Below are 23,456 nucleotides of genomic sequence, written 5' to 3' on the forward strand. Positions count from 1 at the left end.
AATCACCAGATCTCAACATTATCTAATGCATATGGCAGCCGTGCTGTGAGCAATTCTTTCCCTTCTTACATGACAGAAGTACGGACACTTATTAATATGATGATATTCACTACAAGCAAAATACTCTACCATACTCTTGAAGTCAATCTTTCTCTACGCTCCCTTAAAGATAGAACTAGGTATAAATACTGTACTGGTACAATCGATTCCACTTAATTGGGACACATCAGGACCGGGCATTTTGTCCCAATTAAACGGATGTCCCAATTAAGCGAATTTCACAGTTTTTTAAATAAATTTATTTGGTTTTGGAAATTAAGGCCAATAACCGGTAATAATATTAACAACGCATATTTTTTTCAAAAATTTTAATAAATGTAAATTAAAAATGGGAAAATTATGTATTAATATTTATCTAAAATTAATATGAATCTAAAATTCTAAATTAAAATTACAAAAATGAGTCAAGTGTAGTCTGATTTTTGTTTTTGTAGCATTTCTTTTCTACAAAATCAGCGCAGATATTCAGTGCGGATGTAGGGCTCCCTTCATTTCCTTCCTGCATAAAACAACGCTGTAACGTGGCAATACATTTTTTTTGCTTCCTGGTTAGTCACAGGCACAGGTGACTCATCATCATCAACGTCATCTTCGTCTAATTTTCTACGTTTTGATTTAATACCATCTACGATTGAATCCTCACAGTTTTCATTATCATCGTAACATGGTAAATTGTTATCTATTCTTGAAAATTCTTCATAGTTGATACAAATAAGAACTTGCAACACATCCTCATTTTCTTCGTTGCTTAAATTTTCGGAAATTTCTAGGGGTTTAAAGCCACAATTAGTAAAACAGTTCTGTATTGTAGTGGCTTTTATAGCTCGAAAACTATCAGCGACAAACTGCATTGCTTGCAAAAGGGAAATTTTTGAACTTATCTCTCTGGCTGTTGTGAAAGTTGTTAATAAATTTTCATCAATGGATTCTAATATGTAATTAACCAATTTCCCACGATACAAAGTCTTAAAATTTTTTATTAAACCCGTGTCCATTGGTTGCATTAAAGATGTGGTATTAGGAGGAAGAAATTCCAGCTGTATATTTTGTAGATTGTCTAAATGAGGGTGTGCCGCACAATTGTCAACAATCAGCAAAATTTTTCTTTTTTTATGTTGTAAATTTCGGTCCCGACTGGTAAGCCAATTTCGAAAACTTTCAGAAGTCATCCACACATTTTTGTTTGCATGGTACTCCACTGGTAAACCCTCCATGCTCAACCCCTTAAAGCATTGAGGTCTAGCACTTTGTCCTATGATCAGTAGCTTTGGGTTGTCAGTACTTGACATATTTGTACAGCATAACACAGTAATGCGGTCCATCGCCTTTTTATAACCAGTCAGTGCAATGTGTTTATAGCATAAGGAACCGTCTGGCGTACCACGATAATGTAGGCCGGTTTCATCAGCATTGTAAATGTCATCAACACACAAATTCTCTAAAAAAGTAGGAATTTTCGTATTTTTCCACTGTTCGAAACTTTCCTTGTCGGCACTGCCCTTTTCACCGTGCGCTTTTTTTAATTTAATGTTGTGTCTTGTTTTCCATCGCGATAACCACCCGTCAGTTGCTTTGAAATCATTGCGGCCCAGTTTTTTAGCTAACTTCTCTGACTTTGCCTTCAATATAGGGCCGTTGATATTTACGCCTCTGCCACTAACAATAGAAAACCATTGATCTAGTGCTTCTTCGACGTCTGGGTCCTTCCCCTCGCGTTTCCTTTTGGATCTTCCTGCTTGTCCTTCTTGTAAAACCAATTCTTCATGCAGTTGACTTTCTTGTCGTAAGACACCCGATATGGTAGATTTTGGTACTCTAGTTATCTCAGCGAGCGGCGATAACTTGTATTAGGTGTCTGGCTTTTTATTTTATCTAGCAAAGCAATTTTACTAGAAAGTGTCAAATCATTTCTTGCCATTTTGGCAAAGGTTAAATTTTTGAACAATAAGTTTATGCACTGTTCACGCGCGATGTGTATTGTTGAGTGAATAAATATGCAACAATCGAAACAGTCGTCACGTACGAGGTGTAATGGTAACTGAATAAGAACGCCCTTGCGCTCGCTTGTGATGCAACGCATACACAATCAGCTGTAAGGCAACGCATGCGCAATAAGCTGTAAGACAACGCTCCGTAACAAACTCGTAATATGTACTCTCATCTTAAATTTACTGTTCCAATTAAGCGGAATGTTGTCCCAATTAAACATATAAATTTTCTATTGGCTTCTTATTTTGGTATCTGTTCTTTGAGATTAGTCCCAAATAAGCGGCTGTCCCGATTAAGCGATGTCCCAATTAAGCGGAATCGACTGTATTTACTTATGTACTATTAGGTATAATACTATCCTAGTACAATACAGGGTATAATACCGTATATACTAGGTATATACTTTGTACTACTAAGTTTTGTAAGGTAAACGTATAAGGTATTTCTCCCGCCTTCCTAGCGTGCCTTTGTGGTGTAGTGGTTCTGCACGCTGGGCCACTATTCCAGAAGTCCATGGTTCGATTTCCGGCGAAGGCTTTGCTAATTTTTACATCTCTCCTGCCTCGAAATAACCTAATGTCTCTACGGTGGCGCCCGAACAAAAAGGGTATTGAATGAGGCTCCTCCACACCCAGGATTTGGCGATTGGGTCCCCTGAAAATCCCAGTGGCCCTTTAAAAACGGAAGTATATAAGGTATTTCTCCCACCTTCCTAGCGTGCCTTCGTGGTGTAGTGGTTCTGCACGCTGGGCCGGTTCTGTGGTTCGATTCCCGGCAAAGACGTTGCTAATTTTTCCTCTTGCCTGCTTCCAAAATTAATCCTAATGACTCTACAGACGAACCAGATCTTTTTAGCATTTAAGAGTAGTGTCTACTGTTGCCTTACATAGATTAATCACACTTAACGTAGTACTTGGCATTCTCCCTTTTTGTAAGCATTTTTTATTTCAGTGATGACTTTATTTTCTACTACAGTTTAAATTCTCACTTTTACGACTTACTTATTCAAAATATAGTGGTACGTAACTTAAATACTTAGATACTAATTATTTATTTTAGGCGAAATAATCATCGTTTTATTTGACATGTTTAGTCATTTCTGAAAAGCAGAGAGCACGATCTTATATTCACGACTTTCGTCTTTAAGATCTGATGAAGTCTACAAATTCAAAGCAGGCCTTAAAGACTCTGCCCATATTCTTAAAGTAGATGTTTTTGCAAATGTTTAACACACATATCAGAGAAAAAAAGCAAAACATTTGAGATTATATGTATAATTAACATAGACATTACACGCTTTTTATAATCTCATGGGGAGGTAGGTATTCAAATGAAAAGCGCTCAGCTCGAATCTGTGTAATAATAGAGCGCGTTTAACTGTTACATTATTTTATTTAGCATTAACTATTTCTATTAGAATTATTTTATTTTGTAACAAAATATATTTGTTAAAATAGTTTCAAAATGGATAATGGAAATACTTCTTTAATGCAGCTTCCTAAAAGAATATATTTTTTTATTTCTTTTTCTAACTTACTGCACATTTTTTTAAAATTACCTTGCGACTACTGATGTTTCTTCACAAAAAAAAAAAAAAAAAAAAAAAAAAAAAAATTTAAACATAAAATATTTCGTCACTGCACATTGAATAAAAAGAGGTTTATAGCAAGTTAGTTTTTTGGAATATCTCTGAATTTCAAAGTCAAGAATATATGACTAAGATCCAGCTATTTCCTATACATTGCTCTGACGTTTAGTTGGACTATCATTTTCTTCTTTTGTATGCTTACATTTTACAACCTTAGGATTATATATAAAAAATAACAAAATATTTACGTAAATTATAAAAAACAAGGTTTGAAAATCACTGCATATTATGAAATAAAAATCAAAAACGAGCAACTTTATCCTTAAAAATGTTCAACTTGCCAAATCCAGATAAAAAATGTTCTAGTGCTGAATGGGGAAGAGAAGAGCTATCAGACATGTTAAATGACAAATTTATAAAGTAACTAAATGTTGTCAATGCTTTGTCTCAAGATGCTTTTCCTGCTGCAGGAAGTGACTTTCAAAAATATTTTGTGAATATAAATACTTTTGTGAGTATTTTTCACAGAGCTTGGCAAGTTAATAAGATGACGCTGCTGATGAATCATAAATCTTTTATTTCATTTTTTGCTTTGGTTCCTTAAAAGCATTCCCTGAAAATAAATTTTCTTTATAAATAAAATAACATTAGGTAAATTAATAATACTGAGGAAAACGAGTACTGCCGGCAGCTGGATCAAACTTAAGATTTATCGAACGTAGCGTCATATATTAACATAGCCAGTTTAAATCTGTCTATAATCTTTTTAAATATGCCTTTTTTTAAAATAGAAACTTGAGTTATTTTCAATCTTTCGATTTGGCTCGTAACTATGGAACTCTTAAGTAATAAAAGTTATTGACTAAATCCTTAACTTCATTTCCTTTAGCGTGTATAGTTTCAAAAAAAAGCACTCGAATGAAGGCTGATTGGAACTCCAGTCTCAAATGACGTGGAGAAAATAAATGCTGGGAGGTGATGACGACATGAGTTACAATCGCAAATGGGAGATCTAGTAACGGCTTTGAAGTACTCTCTTTAAATTAACAGACTATAACTGTGTCATGAAGTATTATAGTAGACGGAGAAATATGCGTAATATAAATATTACTTAGAAAGTTTCTATCGATTTTCTTCTTTATTTCTGAGAATTTCAAGCCAGATATTTGCACATATGTCATTTAAAATCCATTACAATTATGTAGATTTTGAACGCAACTGGTGTCCGAATTCGTGCGCTCCTACCGGATGTACAGATATTCATACATACAGATGTACATACCTATATCGTCTTTATAATCAGCCTTTGCAACTTTATATACAATGGAATGAGATGAGTCTTAACTTGGCTACTAAATGGCGAATACAGATTACTGCAAATACAGAGACGCTTTTCATGGTGCACTACTCACATTATGTAAATTTTCATTACTCACATTACTGTAGAAAAACACATTACTCACATTATGTAGATTAACATATAATAAACATAATGTTCCTCAGAACGTATAATGCGATAAATATGTGAGAGCACTGTAAATACCAAGCGTTCCGAAACCAAAAGGATGACAGGATGACGAAAATTTCATGAAACTTGAAATAGAATATAAATTAACATATGTTTAGGATTCTCATTTAAATCCATGTATATTTTTCCGAGTTGCAGTTAAAGAGTTTTCGAGCTGCACAAGTAAAGTCTATTAAAAGAAAGCAACTAGATATTGTCAACTTTAACACTTGCAGTGCCTGTATTAATAAACTGAAAAGTTAAAGGAAAGAAGTAACAGAAGAACAAATTTGTTATTGCACAAATTTTCTCTGCTTAGTATACACGCACTATATGTACATATATTATTATAAAACATAAACATAAAGTTACAAAATATAAATTAATTATCTAAGATAGCAAAATAGAATCCTGATTTAAAACTCTGTTTAATTTATTTATTTTTATAGTAGATTAAATTTCATTTTATTTCAGATTGCTATTTTATTTATGTATTTTGTACGTTATAGTTAATATGCTCGTAACCATACGTACAATTTTTTAAATATTTATGAAAAACTAAACAATATATTATAGACCTAAATGGTAAAAGAACTTCAAAGAAATCAAGGTAACTAAATATTTCAGCAGCTTCACTGAACTTCAGCGACCTCCAAGCTTGCCTAATAATCTGTTTTACGACTCACGAAAATTCATAGCTCCGTAAATGTGAAAAAGCTGTAAAGTAGTGAATATATTCAAGATTCGCCCTGAGATGAAGAGAGAATTATGATATTGACTTTTATGGGTTTGTGGATTTGGAGTGATTGATGATAACGATGAAGAATCGAAACACAATTTATTCATCAGTATTACATAGGAGAGATACAAAGACACGTTTGCAGCCGTCGAAAAACTACGAGAAATTTTCAGCTCATTAATCAATACACACCTATGAACGCTAAAGTTACTATTACATCTTTCTGAACCATGTATTAATGCTGAATAAAATACCATAACTAGCTCAAATAATCTGAAGACAAGAATAATTAAAAGAGTGTATATATTTTTGACATTCAAGGATTTAACTCCATTATGTTATTAAAATATCAGTTTTAGAAAGACAAATCACTATCCATTGATTTAATCCTAATCTTGGCTTAATCAATCAATGATGGTTTTGGACGTATGATTTGAACATTGAGAGTTGTATAAACTAATGTTATAGGTGGTGCTGAGAGTTTTAATGGCAATAATTTTCATCAAATATTACATCTTGAAAAACAAACTGTGGTGTTTCTGAACCGCTTTATTTTTTACGACGATATTTTGTACCACGATGTTTAAAGAATTGAGATAATTTCTCTTTGCTTTACTGTCTCCCATGATGTGTTGTGCCATGACGTTTTCGCCTTGCGTTGTTTTCATCGCGACGTTTCCACCCGTGGCGGCATTGACTATGAATTAGAAATTTCCATTCGAAACATCCATTCTATAAAAAACGTCGGCGATTCATCATTTGCCAACCAATTGCGATGATGTACCACACATCATCTTGAGACCAGTTAAAATAACTTAAAAGTGATAAAGACAGTGAATGTCCTATAGTGAATTTTTGTAATTCATACATTTAGATATCAGTCTCTAAAGATGGATCCCTCCCCCTTTGCAGTTTGTCAAGAAGACGTGTTGTCCAGTTGCTGAGCGAGTGAGACATTTCAGCTCTGACTCAGGTCTTGCTTCATGATGCCTGTTTTGCAATCTGGATTATAGCTTCCCAACGTGAGCATTATGATCTATAAGTGAGTATTGAGGTGATCTACATAAGACCTACTAGTCCAAAGGAAATAGAAAGCAAATGAGCAATAAAAGAAAGTGCTTGAAAACTGTGAGTGTCTAAACACTTTTAAAACAAACATTTAAACATTTATTTGATTTATCAAACGTTGCAGTTATGTACTTTAGCAGAAGTCATATTAAAGTAAGCCAGCCAGTCCTTTATATGTGTTAATTTAAGCTGCATATTTATTTCACTATTCCAAGGAAAATAAAGTTATGGCCTACAGTCAAATATTATTATAATATGAAGACAAATGATATCCAATACAATCATGCAGTAATATCCAATAACAACGTAATGCGTTCTTTGAAAAATACCATGCACGTGCTGGTGTAAATACCTATCAGATGCTGGTGTAAATACCTGGTGCTTATCAGATCTATAATTGCTTCGAGGAGTCTAATCTTTACCAAGAGCTTTAATTAATATTTTGATGATGTGCAATTATAATAAATAAAATATCTAAACCTTTTCAAGCAGTTATTATATACCAGTCATAATATTTAAATCCATGCAAGCTAGAATACTTGTGAACTATGTAGCTAATTATAGCGCAGTTCACTAACATAAATGATAATTCAAAGAAGGGTTAAATTTACCTTTTCTTCAATTCAATAATGATTCACAGATGGCTCCTCTCGGGCTTACAGGAAGCCTTCACTTGGGCTTTAACTTAAGATAGAAAATTAGAAATGTGTAAAATGAATGAAATAGTGTAATGCTAACTAAACTAAAACCATTCGAAGCTGCATAGAAGTAATTAACAGAGATTTGGCCTTTATTTAAAGCTCAGAGGCGAATACTACGTGTGTTTCGGCTCAATTTTAAAAACTGCTTTGAATGCTCAGAATTCAAATTCTTCATGTACAGTAGTTGATACTAAATCAATAAAATTATTAGGTTTGGAGTAGTATCCAACGCAAGACGAGTTTACTTGTCACTTTGGAAATCTCGAAAACAGAGAGTGTTCTACTAAACGAATAATTTTATCTTCTATTTCGAAAATCTTTGATCCACTTAGTTGGTTAGCACCTTTTAAAGTTGCAGCAAAAATCTTGCTTCAAGATATATGGAAATTACAAATCTCGTGGGATGATCCCTTGCCAGATGAAATCAATCAAAGTTGGAAAATCTATTGTGAAGATATCGCTAATCTTGAATGCATTCATATTCCTAGGAGAGTATTATTGCCCAAATCTACAAATGTAGAACTTCATTGTTTCTGTGACGCATCAGAGAAAGCTTACGCCGCAGTGATTTATTTAAGATTTTCAAATAATTCTTCAGTTTCGGTGAAGCTACTAACATAAAAAACTCGTGAATCTTCCCTGAAAATAATTTCTGTTCCTCGTTTAGAACTCTGCAGTTCTATTAGTGCATTTGGTTCAAGCTGTGCAGAATTCATTGCAAATTTATGTTGACGATATTTACGCATGGAGTGATTCAATGATAGTTTTGTCATGGATACAATCAGAACCAACACGCTGGCAAACCTTCGTAGCCAACCGCCTTTCAGAAATTTAATCAGTCTTACCTTCATCGAATTGGAATCACATAAAAGAAAAGAAGAATCCAGCTGATTGCGCATTAAGAGGTCTTTTGCCTTCAGAGCTTTCTACTCATGACTTGTGGTGGACAGGTCCTCAGTGGCTTAATTCAAATAATAATCCGTTCTCTATCAACTTACCAATTTCAGAAGAGTCTTTAAAGGAACAACGTAAAAATATTTCTTGTTCAATTGGAACAGTCGCTTCGCAAATTCCAGTCCTTAATGAAGTTTCATCATTCTTGAAACTTAAAATAACCATCGCATGGTGTTTTCGGTTTGCGAATAATTCAGCTAAATCTACCGCAACAAAGATTAAGGGTTATTTTAAAACCGAAGAATTGCAATACGCTTGAAAGGCAATTGCTAGAGTAGTTCAAATGGATGAGATTTTTAATGAATATAATCTTCTGAAAAAGAATCAACCGTTAAACGCACATAGTAAGATCATTTCTTTGAACCCCTTTATCGATAAGAATGGACTTATACGCGTCGGAGGAAGATTAAGACAATCCAACATCGCGCAGGACAGAAAATATTCTATTTTGTTGCTCAAGAAACATCACATAACACAGATTATAGTGAATCATTTTCATGAATCCCATCTTCATGCTGCCCCCCCTGCTATTGCTATCAGTAATTAGAAGAGAATATTGGATAATCCACGCTAGGTCAGTTGTAAGACAATAGATTTGGAAATGTGTGAAATGTCATCGTGTACGAGCTAAAACATCTATTCAGATAATGTCTGATTTACCATCGTCTAGAGTCGTTCCGTCAAAGGTTTTCTCCAAAGTTGGAATTGACTACGCCGGGCCATTTCAAGAAGCCCAGGCAAGGTCGAGGAGTAAACCCAATGAAATGCTACATTTGTGTATTCGTGTGTTTTACTACAAGAGCTATACATATTGAATTAGTAGGTAATCTAAAATCAGAATCATTTATTGCCGCTTTGAAGCGCTTTGTATCTCGAAGAGGAAAACCAATAGAAGTGCATAGCGATTGTGGCACAAATTTTATTGCTGCAGATAAGGAATTGAAAAGAGTAATAAACTTCTTGAATGAAAATGAATTTGTTAATAAATATTGCTCTGCTGAAGGTATTAAGTGGATATTTAATCCTCCCGCAGCGCCACATTTTGGAGGATTATGGGAAGCTGCAGTCAAATCTACAAAGTTACATCTCAAGCGAACCATAGGTGAACAACTTCTAACGCAAGAAGAATTTACGACATTGCTAGCTCAAATTGAAGCTTGTTTAAATTCGCGACCTTTATGTCCGATGTCTGAAGATCCATCAGAATTTTCTGCACTTACGCCAGGCCATTTTTTAATTGGTACTCCGCTAACTGCCTTACCTGAAGAAAGTTTACACAATCAAAAATTTCCCATATAGGTACGTTGGAAACTTGTTGAGAAATTGTTTCAAAGCTTTTGGAAAAGATGGTCCAATGAATACATTTCTAATTTGCAACGACATTCAAAATGGTTGAAAGTGCAACCTAATTTAAAGGTTAATGAATTAGTTATCATAAATGAAGACAATTTACCCCCGCTAAAATGGAAATTAGGAAGAGTGCTGGAAGTTTCTCCTAGCTCAGATAATATTGTGCGTATCGGGAAGATCAAAACTGCTAATGGAGTTTTCAAAAGGCCAATTCACAAACTTAGTGTTTTGCCTATCAATGATGAAGTTTTTTTTTTTTTTTTTTTTTTTTTCCTAAAGCATTATAACATTGTACTTTGCTTTAACTGTAATTAAGTTCCTGAATTGTATCAAGGCTTCTGTGCATCTGTTTTGCGAATAATTTAGTTTCATTTCATAATTTAATATTATTTTTTCTTGTGAATATTTTAATGATACATTTTTTCATAATTTAATATTGTTATGATAATTTCATTTTGTAAAAGCTATTTAGATTTGAAACGATGTTTCAACGCCGGGCAGGATGTTTCGGCCACCAGAGCTCTCTGCTTGTCTGTGAGATATTATTTCGCAATGCGCAGATCGTATGCGCAGCTCGCATTTTGTTCTTGCATTCTTGCAAACGCTAATTGTAACTCTCTCGCTTTGCTGCGTGCTGTGTTGTGTTCTAAAGTTAAAACTGCCGAATAAAGGTTAATCTACAGTGCACTCGTATTGATGTATTCTTATGTTTATTAATTTAAATTTAAGATATCGCTATGCTACAACGTGGCTAGGAGGCAGAACAGTCTGCACTAGGAACTTCTAAGCTCTTCTACTAATGTGACCGAGACTTACACTTAAATACTGGTTCCACCTCATTTACATTAAACGCTATCCTGAAACTTCATCCTGGCAGGGAATTTTAGGTGGGAAATAAGAAACTAATGGACAGCTTATTGAAAAATAAAAACAACTATTAGAAAATTAAAATAAATCCCTACACAGTTTCAGTCAGAATCCACAGATTCCTTTAAGAAGATATACAACCTATCATTTTCGCAGGCTATGGAGATGATGATAAAGCACAAAAGAAGAGTTAGAAAAAGAAGGAAAAAAACAAACAAACAAAAAAAGAGGTGAACCAAAAGAATTTGGAAAACTACGCTCAGACGGCTAGTAAGTTTTGTACTCTTCAGTTCACATTTAAAGGTAACCAAAGGAATTCAGTTAAAATGTATAGGAAGAATTCTAAAGGCCAATAGAAGTCCGCACTTTTCGTAGACAGGGACGCATATTAGATGCAAAGCATGGCTGATCATTATTTCCACATGAAAAAAAAAAAAAAAACTAGTCACAGTGTCATCCTAAGAACAAGTATCGAAACGTCCCTTAGGATAGAGGTTATGTACGTGTCTTGAGTGACATTCATTTAGATACATAGACTTGTGCAGACTAGTTGGACCGTAAACCTTGAATGTGACAGGAGCTCCCAGACTGCGCTATCATGTATTGCCAGCAATTACATTAAGTGCTTCTCTTTCAATGAGGGCATGAAATTGTTTTCGACATGCACCAAGTGCAAAGGACTTCAGATTTCTGCCAAACACACTTTGGTCTGTTTGGACCTCTCTACGGAGGATTTTTATACCAATCCCCTCCTTCTGCTCGATTTTTTTAGAATAAACTGGATCAGCAAGGATCATCAGGTGTTCGTTGGCGACTCATCAGGTGTCCACTATGCCTAATACGGTGGGGTGACAGCTTCGGCGAACTCGGCAACGGGCCTTCACGACGAGTGCGCATCAGTTGCGACTGAAAAGGCGCTGGTTCGCCTGCACATGTAGAAAAGGGGTACGAAGAATGGGCACTGAGCTGGTTGACTCTCCAAAAGCAGGAGTTAATAAAGTTAAAAACCGCATGTGCGAAACCAAATTCGCTTAAGCATTTCTTACGCTACTTGAGTAAGCTGGGCCAGAAGCTTTTGTCACAACCTCCTCTTTTACGAGCAAGCAAGCGCTTTTTAATCGGAAAACTTCCACATTTCCAAAAACTCCCCGAAAGAGATGAGAAATATCTGCAGCCACGTCAAGAACAAAACAATATAAAAATTTCTATATTTTTCCAATAACAATTCAACGTTTTAAATTTTACGCCAAAAATCTCAACAAGGAAAATAACCCTTTTCGTGGGAGGGTTCTCCTGGAAATATGTGGGAAAACATACATCACCTGTCAGAAAGCGACTCTGGAAGCTTAAACACTGCGCTTTGAAGTGGAAACTTTGAAGTCGGGAAATCTGCACCATTTCTGCTACAAATATGTGTTTAATTGCGAGTAACTTCTCAAGCATTCAAGCTAGGCTAAAACATACAATTCTGCCAAAAATGCACAAGTTTTCTGTACAAAGAATGTAAATTTCAATTAGTTTATATTTTCTATTTTTAAACTGAGGTAATACTCCAGAAATACTTAAAACACTAGTCTCTTTAACACAGAATTAAACCCAAGAGACCTATTTTGAGTTTTCCAAAAATTAACCACAGTTTAAAAAATTGACTAACTATAATTAACTTTACTTATTAAAATTAATACTAGCAAACACACAAGCTGATTAAATCCTTAATTAATATTACTAGTAAGGTGTGTAGCTGAAATTTAGGATACACTTTGAGTAATCATTTCTAAAAGTTACATTTCTTCAACACCTATCGATATCACCACCAGAGTCAGAAAATATGGATTCTTAAAAATTAACTAGAAGAAGGAGTAAACATTAAACAAAACCTAATTAATATTTACACACCAGACTAGTGTTAAAACAGCACAAAAGAAAAACAGATGACTAATTTTAATCGAGATAAAGTAACACGCCGAACAAGTATTCATTTACAATTCAAACAACAAAAATCAGCGTTATATTTGCAAATTTTCACAGGAATAGTTTTGATGGTTTTACTGAACCATCAACCTCAGCTGCCAAAGTGCAAATAATCTGAAGTTTTTAGGTAAGACTAATAAAATTAAAAGTTAAAAACCAAATTTCACTTTAAAGGACAAAAAGATTAACACTAACAAACTTAAATTTAAAGTTAACCATTACACCTTGCAAACTAACTTGCAAAAATTTAACTTTCAACAATTACTTTAAACCAAACTAATAAAAATCAAAATGAATAAAATCCAATTATTGAAAAAACTGAATTACGAAGAAGTAAATAACTGATAAATTGAAATTAAGAAACAAAATTACATAACATGATTATTTATTCAGATCCAAAAAAAGTGCATCAATTTCTATTTACTTGGTTTTGTACTTAAACAGATTCATTCCTCAAAAAGTACGTATACCTTTGCATTTATCTTTACCCAAATGATTTCATTTGTTGAATTTTAATATGCACATTGCTTTGAATAACTTCCCATTTATAAATAAAACTATAATATCTGGATTTATATGGTAAATAATTTTAATTTTATTTTCACTAATTTAGGAAAAATACACAATTATTTTTTAATTATTCTAATCGATTCGATTATCGTCGGCCACCAGTAATGCTCTTAAAGCAATGAGAAAAATATTAATCAGAAGAAATAGACAAATTTAATAATTATACCAAGAAATTCCCTAATTAAATTTAGACGTATCCCGCGTTATTTTCATTTAAAATTATTATTTGATTGAATATGAGAAATTTGAAAGTTATGCATCAATAATCTTATTAGTTCAACCCACTCCCAAATTAGAATATTAAAATGCCTAAACATACTTTAAACATTTAAGAATGAATGATGCCGAAAGTACAATGTAATTCGATTAGGAGTCACAGAACATTCATTTCAAATATCGGAATGATAATTTTTAATGTCTCGCTAAAACCTCGCTTTATATTGCATTAAGTTTAACAGGAAAACTGATCTTCAACCTCGAAAATGTTTATGTAAAACGAGAAAAAATGAAAAGGGAATAATTTTATTTGCGCCTAGGTGAAGTAATAAAAACTCAGCAGCAGTAAATCTTTCCATGTCACGAATAAAATAAAATTTAATTAAACGTTTGTTTTCTGAAATGATAATTAATAGAATTCCCTACTGATTTCCCCTTGAATTTGCCTTTACTCCTATTTTTGTAGATTGAAAATTTAAAATATTCAAGAATACTTTTGAAATCTCTTATGTCTAGTTTTAATTACGATGTAAAGAAAAATGTATTGAAAAGTCATGCTATTTCAGATAGAACATAGTACATTAATTTGTTGCAGTTGAATTTATATGTTAATTACGAATCTTTAAGCGTTGCGTTAAGCTGAATCTTGCTTTGAAACATGAATGATTAATCTTTGACTGTTCTTAAACGCAATTTGAGATGTTGTAAATTTAAGACAAAATTTTAATATGTACTGGGAATAGTCGGCGTTTAATGTTCAGATGCGAATTTTTTCAAATTATTCTACAAATATTATCTGAGAAGAAAATAAAGGATAAATCATTTCTAAAAATCGAACAGAACAGAAACAAGCCAACATAAAATTTTAAATTAAGCAAAAAAGAACCTTGGTTTGAAATAAATTTTCAGGAAAATAGTAATAAATTGTGAAAACCTAAGGTATTAGAAAAATGAAAGCGTTAAAAGGACTGAAAGGAAATGGATTGGAATTCATATCATTAATTAAGAAAGATAAATTTTCGTGAAAATTTTCAAAAAACGCTATTTCAACCAATTGGACAAATTTTATGGATAATCGTTCTAGGACCAGAACCCCAACTATGATTAAATATACCTTCGTAATCGCAGTGTTGTGTCGTTTTTGAAATTACCTATAAGGTACCCTACTAGTTGACCACAACATAAAAAAAACTCAATTCAACAATAAGATACTAGTATCAAAAGTAATGATTATTGTGTTGTGTTTATTCCGGATTAACCCTTAAGTCAATTTGAGTAAAAGACTGGTAAAAATCATGAGCACACAAAATAAATTTAACCATTGATTGATCTAGAAAAACTTATTTATTTAACTCTTATGGCAATTATATATATATATATATATTACTTGGCAAATCAAAATATATTCCACTAATTTAGTACTATTGCTTTATAAATCAAACTATTACTGAGTAATTATTTCTTAACATTAGTCTTAGCTTGGCAATCAAGTAAACATACCAAATTAAACTATAAATTAATGAACAGTAAACCTCCCCGGGGAGAAAAAAAAATATAAATTTTACAAGTTACACCTTCCACTTCACACAGAATAATCGATACACAAGAAATATTATTGCACTCAATACCATCAAACAAACAATAGTTACTGCACATAATAATTTTTATCATTTTTTTTCTGATTATAAAAATATAGTTTAACCAAAAAAATTAAGTAGTTACATTATTATTGGTACTATTACTAATCCATCCTCACCATGAAATAACTCCAAAAATTCTATTAAATAATTTCTTGAAAAACTTAATTTTCTTTACTATTAAAAGTTACAATAATTTTAATAAGGTTATAAATCTTTGTTCAATCTACTACTTTTACTTAATCGACCCTGTTTTCTACAGAGTTAAGTTAAATTTGTCAACTACAAAAAAAGAAAAAGTTAAGTTTTACATTTACATTAATTCAAACATTTAACTGCAGAATTCTATAACCTTTAAGTAACCAAGATAAAAAACATAAAAAAGGAGAGACTTAACTGTGGCTGGGAAACAAGAAGAGTCGAACCACATGGAGAAGAATAAAAAATGAGAGAGCCCATTGAAGCTCAGGAGAACTACTGGCAGCAAGTGATCACTGGAGCCGAGCATTTTTTCTAGTAGATTCTAGGATGAACAAGCGAGGTTTCTATACGGCTAAATAGTTGAATACCGTCCCGGATTTGGAGATACGAGGAGCTTATGATAAACAAATGAGGATCTAATATGGCTAAATAATTGAATACAGTCCCGGATTTGGAGATACGAGGAGATTAAGAGGAACTAATTTTCAGGCTATTTTTCCGGACATCTTCAGCGGGAAACGACGAATCAATTTCTACAGGGTCCAAAAAGCAACGGTTGTAAATTAACTTTCCATTTCAGAGTATGCTAAAGCTTAATGATTTCTTTCTTTGGCATCGTACACGACTACCACAGCGGCAATCAGATGGTTGAGAGCTGGGAGCACGCATCATTTTTCTAGAACTTTACTTCTTTATATTGTTCTTGTGATATACAAACATACACCAAAAAAAAAACTGATGAAAGAATTTAAATTTTGCGAAGACATAAATGCCCTTCCACTAAGACCCGCGCTCAAAGCGCTTAGCCAAGAGGCCCGTGTTATATAAACAACATAAATTCATACTTAATAATTACAAATGAACACCATATTTGTGAAACAACTAGAGAAAAAGTTCATTCTGTGTTATGCGGTAGGTAACTGTGTGTATAAGTCACTTAACTGAACATATCAATCAATATTTTAACAATAACATACTAAGTATTGTGGGCAGTCATAGTGAAACATAAAAACAAAATATGTAAACAAATCAATAATTGCGTTGTGAAAATATTGTTAACCCGTTCTATGTTTAAGGTCCAGTGTAAAAGATAATTACAATAAATACAGACAGGAGAATAAAATCAACTTACGTTTATTTAAGGTAGGAATATATTATGATTACAAAACATAAAAAGAGAGTCATGACATTCACTATTGTGTTACAATTAAAACGTGGTGGCTGGTTATTGAACATAGCTGAAGAACACTAAATAAAACATACCTTTAAACAAACAGGGTTAGTGGGGGCCCCAACACCATAAAGGAAATTTCACACAAAAATCTTGAGACTTAGAAGGTAATATGACTCGGAATATCTTTACAGGCATTTCGGCATAAATAACTATGGGAAGGAAATGATAGAAGTTAGCGTAACTGAAAGTAAACAAGATATGATATCAACATCGTCGCGGTCTGGCTCCGTTCTGCCGATCAAACAGCAAATTCCGTCAAGAAGGTTCGTTGAGGTTATCATCTGCAGTCACTTCAGTTTCCCTTCACGGCTTAGCATATCGAGTATGATGTATATTTCCCGAACTTTCGGGGTCTGCCAGGCAGAAGATAGAAGAAGCTCTCTTCTAATCGCTGCAGCTGCATCAGGCCTCAGGAAAAAAATGTCAGCGTCGATCCATTCCTCCTCTCCGTCTGTCTTCTGTCGTCTCCGTCTCTCCCTGTCTCCTCAAGCCTCTCGAAAAACACTGCGCAGCCGTTTTAGTAGCTGGCGCGTTTTTTGAAAACTTGGCGTAGATGGTGACTAGCAGGAAGCCAAAAAAAGGCAACCCACACTCTGGATCTTCACGGAAAAGGGTTTCCCGACTACCAAAAGGAGCCGTTTCTCGCCATTCCATCCATTCCATCGTTCAACTTCCAAGGCCACACCAATGTGTCATCACAACTGCAGGCGGAAACAAGGGGGAAGAAACTAGCTTCGCTCCAGAGTCCCAGTCGATAATGCAGATCTTCTGTCTCAACGTATATTTTCCCCCACCATAAGTATGCTGTAGAACATCACCCTGCTAGCCCTTGTCCAGCAAAACAGGGTCCTCTTTTCGCGAAAACCACATGGTAAAACTATCAAACACTTTCGCCCCGCACACATGGTGGAAAGCTTAGCCGAAAGGAATTTTGGGGTGCAGTACAATTGCTGATAAGAATTTCCGCTGAAGGAAAGAGGGCAAGGGGTGAAAATCTCTGAACTAAGTTAATACAAAATGACTTTGTAAATTAAAAAAAAATGAAGCTTCTAATTACACAACATTATAATACATAATAAAAATGTCAGCACTGTAATAATTATTTCCTCAGCCACCAATTGAGACTAAACACAATTTATCCAAAAGAAATACAAATAGAATCAAATTATTTTTCTTCTTCCGCCAGTCAGAAAGTATGTATTCGTTTAAAGTTAAAAGAAAGAGGGATACCAATTAAATTACTCAAAGTTAAGAAAAAAAAATTTAACACACAAAGGTGCAACAGCAAAGTTTTAAAATAAAAATTAAAGTTAAAAGTTAAACAACCTTAAGGGTCAAAACAACTAGAACAAAAACAAAAATCTTAAGTCCCTAAACTCAAACCAACTTTAAACAACAAAAAAAATTAGAACTTCAATTACAAATCAAAACTGAAATAAGCAAAACAACTTAAGCTTAAAAAAATATATAACGATTAATACATAACAAATCCTGAATTGTTATGGAAAATTATTGTGTATTTTTGTTGTGTATAATTTTTGCGTATTATTTTACTGTGCATAATGTATTCTTAGTTATTATATTATTTTACTGTGTTTAATGAATTTGTATTGAGCTTATTTAAAATTAATGTATAATATATAATATTGTTAAACTTTACGGCAAAGCTCCCTTAAGTTTGGCAGAAAATGTGTTACAGTTAAAAGGGCGCGGGTGTATTTCCGTTTCTCACGCGTAGGCTTCTTTGGAGGTTAGAGGTCACTGTCCAGCTGCATTTCCCCTTTTTTCGCGGGGGTTGAAAACACGTGTTTTGCTCGTTCAGAGTCGAATGGTTCTAGGGGCGGCGATTTTTTGACAGAGTTATAGGTTGGAAAAATTCTTCTGTTGCGTGGGAAAGAAAGGGTCTGTCATCTTGTAGAAAGTTCTGAATTTCTGAGAATTTCAGTGGCTATTTATTACCTTTCTTTTAATTGGCGAAAGGGAGTCCAAGTTCCTTAAGATTGGCTAAATTTTTAGTTTTAGTGTTGTTTGAACCAATAGTAATTTTGAGGCGTTTCTTGGTGTGTGTAAACCGAGGTTTCTTAAGCCGTTGCACGGAAGGCAGGAGGAGATCTTTTTGGACTGAAAAAGAGATTTTTAGAGAAGACTTTTTTAGCAAATTTTTTTTGGAGCCTTAGCGGGTTTGCTACTTTGACGGCGGCCCCTACGCGGCCGGCCGCGGTCAGTGAGGTGCTGAGATGTAGCGGAGGAAAAACGCGGCGGTTCTTCGGGGGTCGACCACGGTGTAAAGTTAAGTATTTATCTCCGAGATTTCTGGGTACGGAGGGTCCGAGACAATGCGGGTGCTCGACATGTTGACGGCGGCAATTCTTGCAACCTATTATTTTCAATTTCGTGGCTGAGGTTTCTTTTTCTCATTTGTGGAACAGTCTGAACTGCTCGTTCGTGCTGGAGTTGCTATTTTGCTTTAGAAAAGATGGAAATTTGGATAGTCGTCATCGCCTGAGGTCTGCCTTGGTCTTTGTCTCCAGTTTGGACCTCCTTCTCTTATCTTCAGTGGAACTTCGAAAACGGGAAGTTGATTGAATTAATGTGCTGCTTAACGGAGGAATTTGAAAACTATGAACTATGAAAAGGCTCTGGTTCCGGAAACAACGATGAAGATTTGGCAGTTAATGTTTCGGCGATTGGATCTGGGCAGCTCCTTGAGTCTCTCAAAGGCCGATTTCGTGAGTGACTTTTTTTATTTTCAGTGGTGTTTTATTTTGATACATAATCTTTTTAAATTTGGAAATGTTTAATACTAAAGCAAGAGTTGTCATGTTAAGTAGATAAAAATTGAATATTTTTACCAAACTGAGAAAGTAATTTTTTATTTAATGTTTAATAGTCAGAAGTGAATTGAACTAATTGGAGGAAGTGAATCTTTGTTTTAATGTTTAAGTGCTATGTTCAATATGATTTATTCTAAATTAGTCTTTTAAATGAATTTAATCTTCTTGAGTTCCTGCTAAAAATGATTAAGAACCGTGACGTGTTTCACGATGATTTTTGTATTAATGGATTAATGTTAAATATGAGATTGATATGAAAAAAAACTATGAGTAACTTAAAGGACTTTTGTAGGGGTAGTCTGGCCAGCTATCTTAAGTTATAATGTGTGGGAATTTTCAATAAATGTGTTTATTATCTTTAATATTGTATGTTTTTTTGTGTGTGTATTAATTGTGGTCTACTGTATGTCACCCATGTGATCCTTACGGAAACATGGTTATTTTATTCGAACCTGGGTAATTACCTCTATTGCGGTAGTAGAAAAATAAGTTTTAGTGTTGGTGACTATACGATCTGTTTACTGAATTTATTTTGATTATGTTGAGTAAACTTCTTAATGGTGAGTTTGTATCTTTCCCCGGTGTTTTGAAGAATTCTGTGTGGTATTTGAAATGTTAAAGGTTTAAGGCTATCTCTAGATTTTGTACTGAAATTTATGTGTTTTCAGGTTGGAGATATAAATTAGTTTTAATATAGCGAAAAAACGACTATTTTACCGGAAAAAGGGCACTTCTTCCCCCCCCCAAAGGAGAAATTACAATGGAAACGGAAAAAAACTACAGCTCATAACTAAAATGCATAAAGCTCATAACTAAAATGCAATTCAAGTTAGGAAAACGAAAGTTATGTCAAATTAGAGAGCTAATTTTTCTGCAACTAATGATATTAAATACTAAGAAATCAAATTAATTTTTAACCTGAAAAACTGAGTTTATTACATGAACATTCCCTATATCTATTGTCTGAGTGTACCAGATTGAAGGCGCAGTTCGCGTAAACTCGAATAGCCGAAATAGATTACACTAGAATTAATAAGCCAAATAAAGGAATATAACCAAACTTGTTGTGTAGCTCTCGGACCCACAAACAATGGAAAAGGTTTACATAAGTAACTAAATACGAAGAGGAAAAAAAATCATAGTAAGTGTTGGTACCACATGTTAATCACAAAGAGAGATAAATGTACCTATTTACAATTAATCCTAACATGAGTCATGTTTAGCACATATATAAATCCTACCACATCAATGGTTAGCAAATCCAAAGTCCTACCATAATAATTGGTTAGCAAAATTCCATTAGTGAACGGAGCAAGAGGGTCAAGAAGTGTCCCTGGCACACAACTAAGCATACATCAAAACAAAAATAAAAGTGTTGTCAAACAACACGTGACACGCCCTAAAATAAAATGTGTAAAGAAAAATGTAAGATCACGATACCCCCCAAAGGCAAATCAAGTGAAAAGTGTGTAAACAAACAAAATATATGTAAATAAACAAACACCATTGAGTATACGAGTGTTCAAAGCAAAACAATTCAAGAGCTACTGGCGCTTGACACAAAATATAAACAAACATTTTGTGTCAAGCGCCAGTAGCTCTGGCTTGACACAAAATGTAAGTTCTTGCAATCACCATTTGAAGTGACAATACCAACTCAAAAGTACGTTTAAGGAAATGTCTACTGTATAAATCATAATTTTCCCTAACACACATAATTTCACTTCCCTAAGAACAGACACCCCACCAATACGAGAGGGCATACGAGTAAACACTGCAACTGTACAGCGCAAACTAAACTACTAATAAATCCTTAGAAAAAGAAATTAAAGTGAGTAGCACTAATTTGAACAATAGACAATCACCACGAAGTGTTGGCAAGATAACTATCTAGTCAAAAATTCTAATCGAAACAAATCCCGACTACCATGGCTAAGGGATTTCAAGAAGAGAGCAAAAAAATTTTGAACTTAAGGAAGTGGAGAAAAGGCGGGGGCCAGCCCAGCAAAACCTCCAAAAAAAAAGCAAACAAACCAGGCTATTGAGACTAGAAAGTTCCACTCCAAGACAACTTGATCACAACCTTACATGCCAAAACATGTAAAATCCTAATGCAACACTCGACCAAGGATAAGCCAAGAAGACTATACAACTATACTAATTGATTACAAAATTTAGCTACATAGAATACAATTACCAGAAACAAATAATTATTTAACAAAAATTGTATACAAAACACATTATATATTCCAAAATAATTCAATTCCCTTTTTAGACACAAAACCATGTGTATCTCTAGGCCTTAGATGGTAAGGTGAATCGTGTGACGAGTTCTGTACATTATCTGCCAAAATTGAGTCATCCTTTTGAAGTGTGGGAAAAGTAATTCTCTCTGGTACCTTCGTGAGTCTGTCCACGTGTATCGTCTGAATTCGATCAGGATTTGTAATTGAAGAAATTTTATTATTGACTTTAGTCACTTGCTGAATAACCCTGAATGGTCCCTGATTCAATTTAGAGAGTTTTCTAGCCATATCTGGCTGAACTACTGGAGTGTATAAATACATCAAATCTCCCACTTTTATGTCCTTATCATGAGAATTCTTTCCACGTGAATTTTCTTGCTTATCAGCAGCCTCCGTTAAATTCTGATTTACTAATTTAAAAGCCTTTTGTAATCTCAAAACCAAATCTTTAGAATAGTTGTTTGTGTCATCATAAGTTCTAATATTGGTTTGCAATAATAAATCAATTGGTAAACACAAATCCCTGCCATATAAAATAAAAGCTGGACATTCCTGAAGTGCACTATGACGACCAGTTCTGTGTGCCAATAAGGCAAAAGGCAGATGTCTATCCCATTCCTCCTGAGTTTGAGAAACTAAGTGGCTAAGATAATTAATTAAAGTGGCATTTAATCTTTCAACTACACCATCAGACTGTGGATGATAACTCGTAGTAGTATGTTTAGTAACCCCCAATTTCTTATAAACTTCCGTTATAGCTTGAGAAATAAAATTAGTACCCTTATCTGTAACAATGTGCTGATGTATCCCATGAGTTGAAATAAATTGTTCTAATTTCTCAATTATGGATATGGATGTGGTGTCTTGCAAAGGATAAGCCTCAGGCCACCGTGAAAAATAGTCAGTTACGACCAAAATATATCTGTTGCCTGCCAAAGTAACTGAAAGGGGACCCACCATATCCATCGCAATTCGCTCAATGGGACGGGTAGCCATAGGCATTCTCATAAGGGGAGCCTTATGAGCAGGTCTATGACCCCTCCTCTGGATACAGGAATGACAGGACTTAATGTAATTGTGTACCTGTTTATGCATACCCTTCCAGAAAAAAGACTTTTGAACCCTATGAAGTGTTCTGTGATAGCCTGAGTGTGCAGCAGTAGGAGAATCATGATGTTCCTGCAAAATTCTTAATACTAGTGTTTTAAGAACAACTAGCCTATCTTGTGTCTGCCAACGTGGCTTGGGTTTCCTGTATTTGCAATATAAAACATCTTCCTTTACAAAAAATACCTGAGAATTTGGTGTAGGAGACTTATTATTCTTAAGATCATTTACAATCTGCTGGCAAGAAGGATCAGAAGCTTGTTCTTTTTTGCATAATTCTAACAATTCAGGAGTAATGGAAGTTTGAATTAACTGTGTAACATTTACTGCTCTAGATAAATAGTCTGCTGTTAAATTTAATCTACCAGGTTTGTGAACAATCTTAAAATCAAACTGGGATAAACCCATAATCCAACGTGCAATTCTAGAAGTGGGATCTTTAAGTTTTAAAACATGAGATAATGAAGCTTGATCATAATATACTGTAAATGGTTTACCAAGAAGATATTGTCTAAAATGTGCAGTGGCCCAAACAACTGCCAAAATTTCCCTCTCTACAGTACTATAACGTGTTTCAGGACCTTTTAATTTTCTACTAGCATAACAGATTGGATGTT

Source organism: Stegodyphus dumicola, chromosome 3 (assembly GCF_044657685.1).
Source record: "Stegodyphus dumicola isolate Sdum_Otavi_A_Nest chromosome 3, ASM4465768v1".
Taxonomy (NCBI): Eukaryota; Metazoa; Arthropoda; class Arachnida; order Araneae; family Eresidae; genus Stegodyphus; species Stegodyphus dumicola.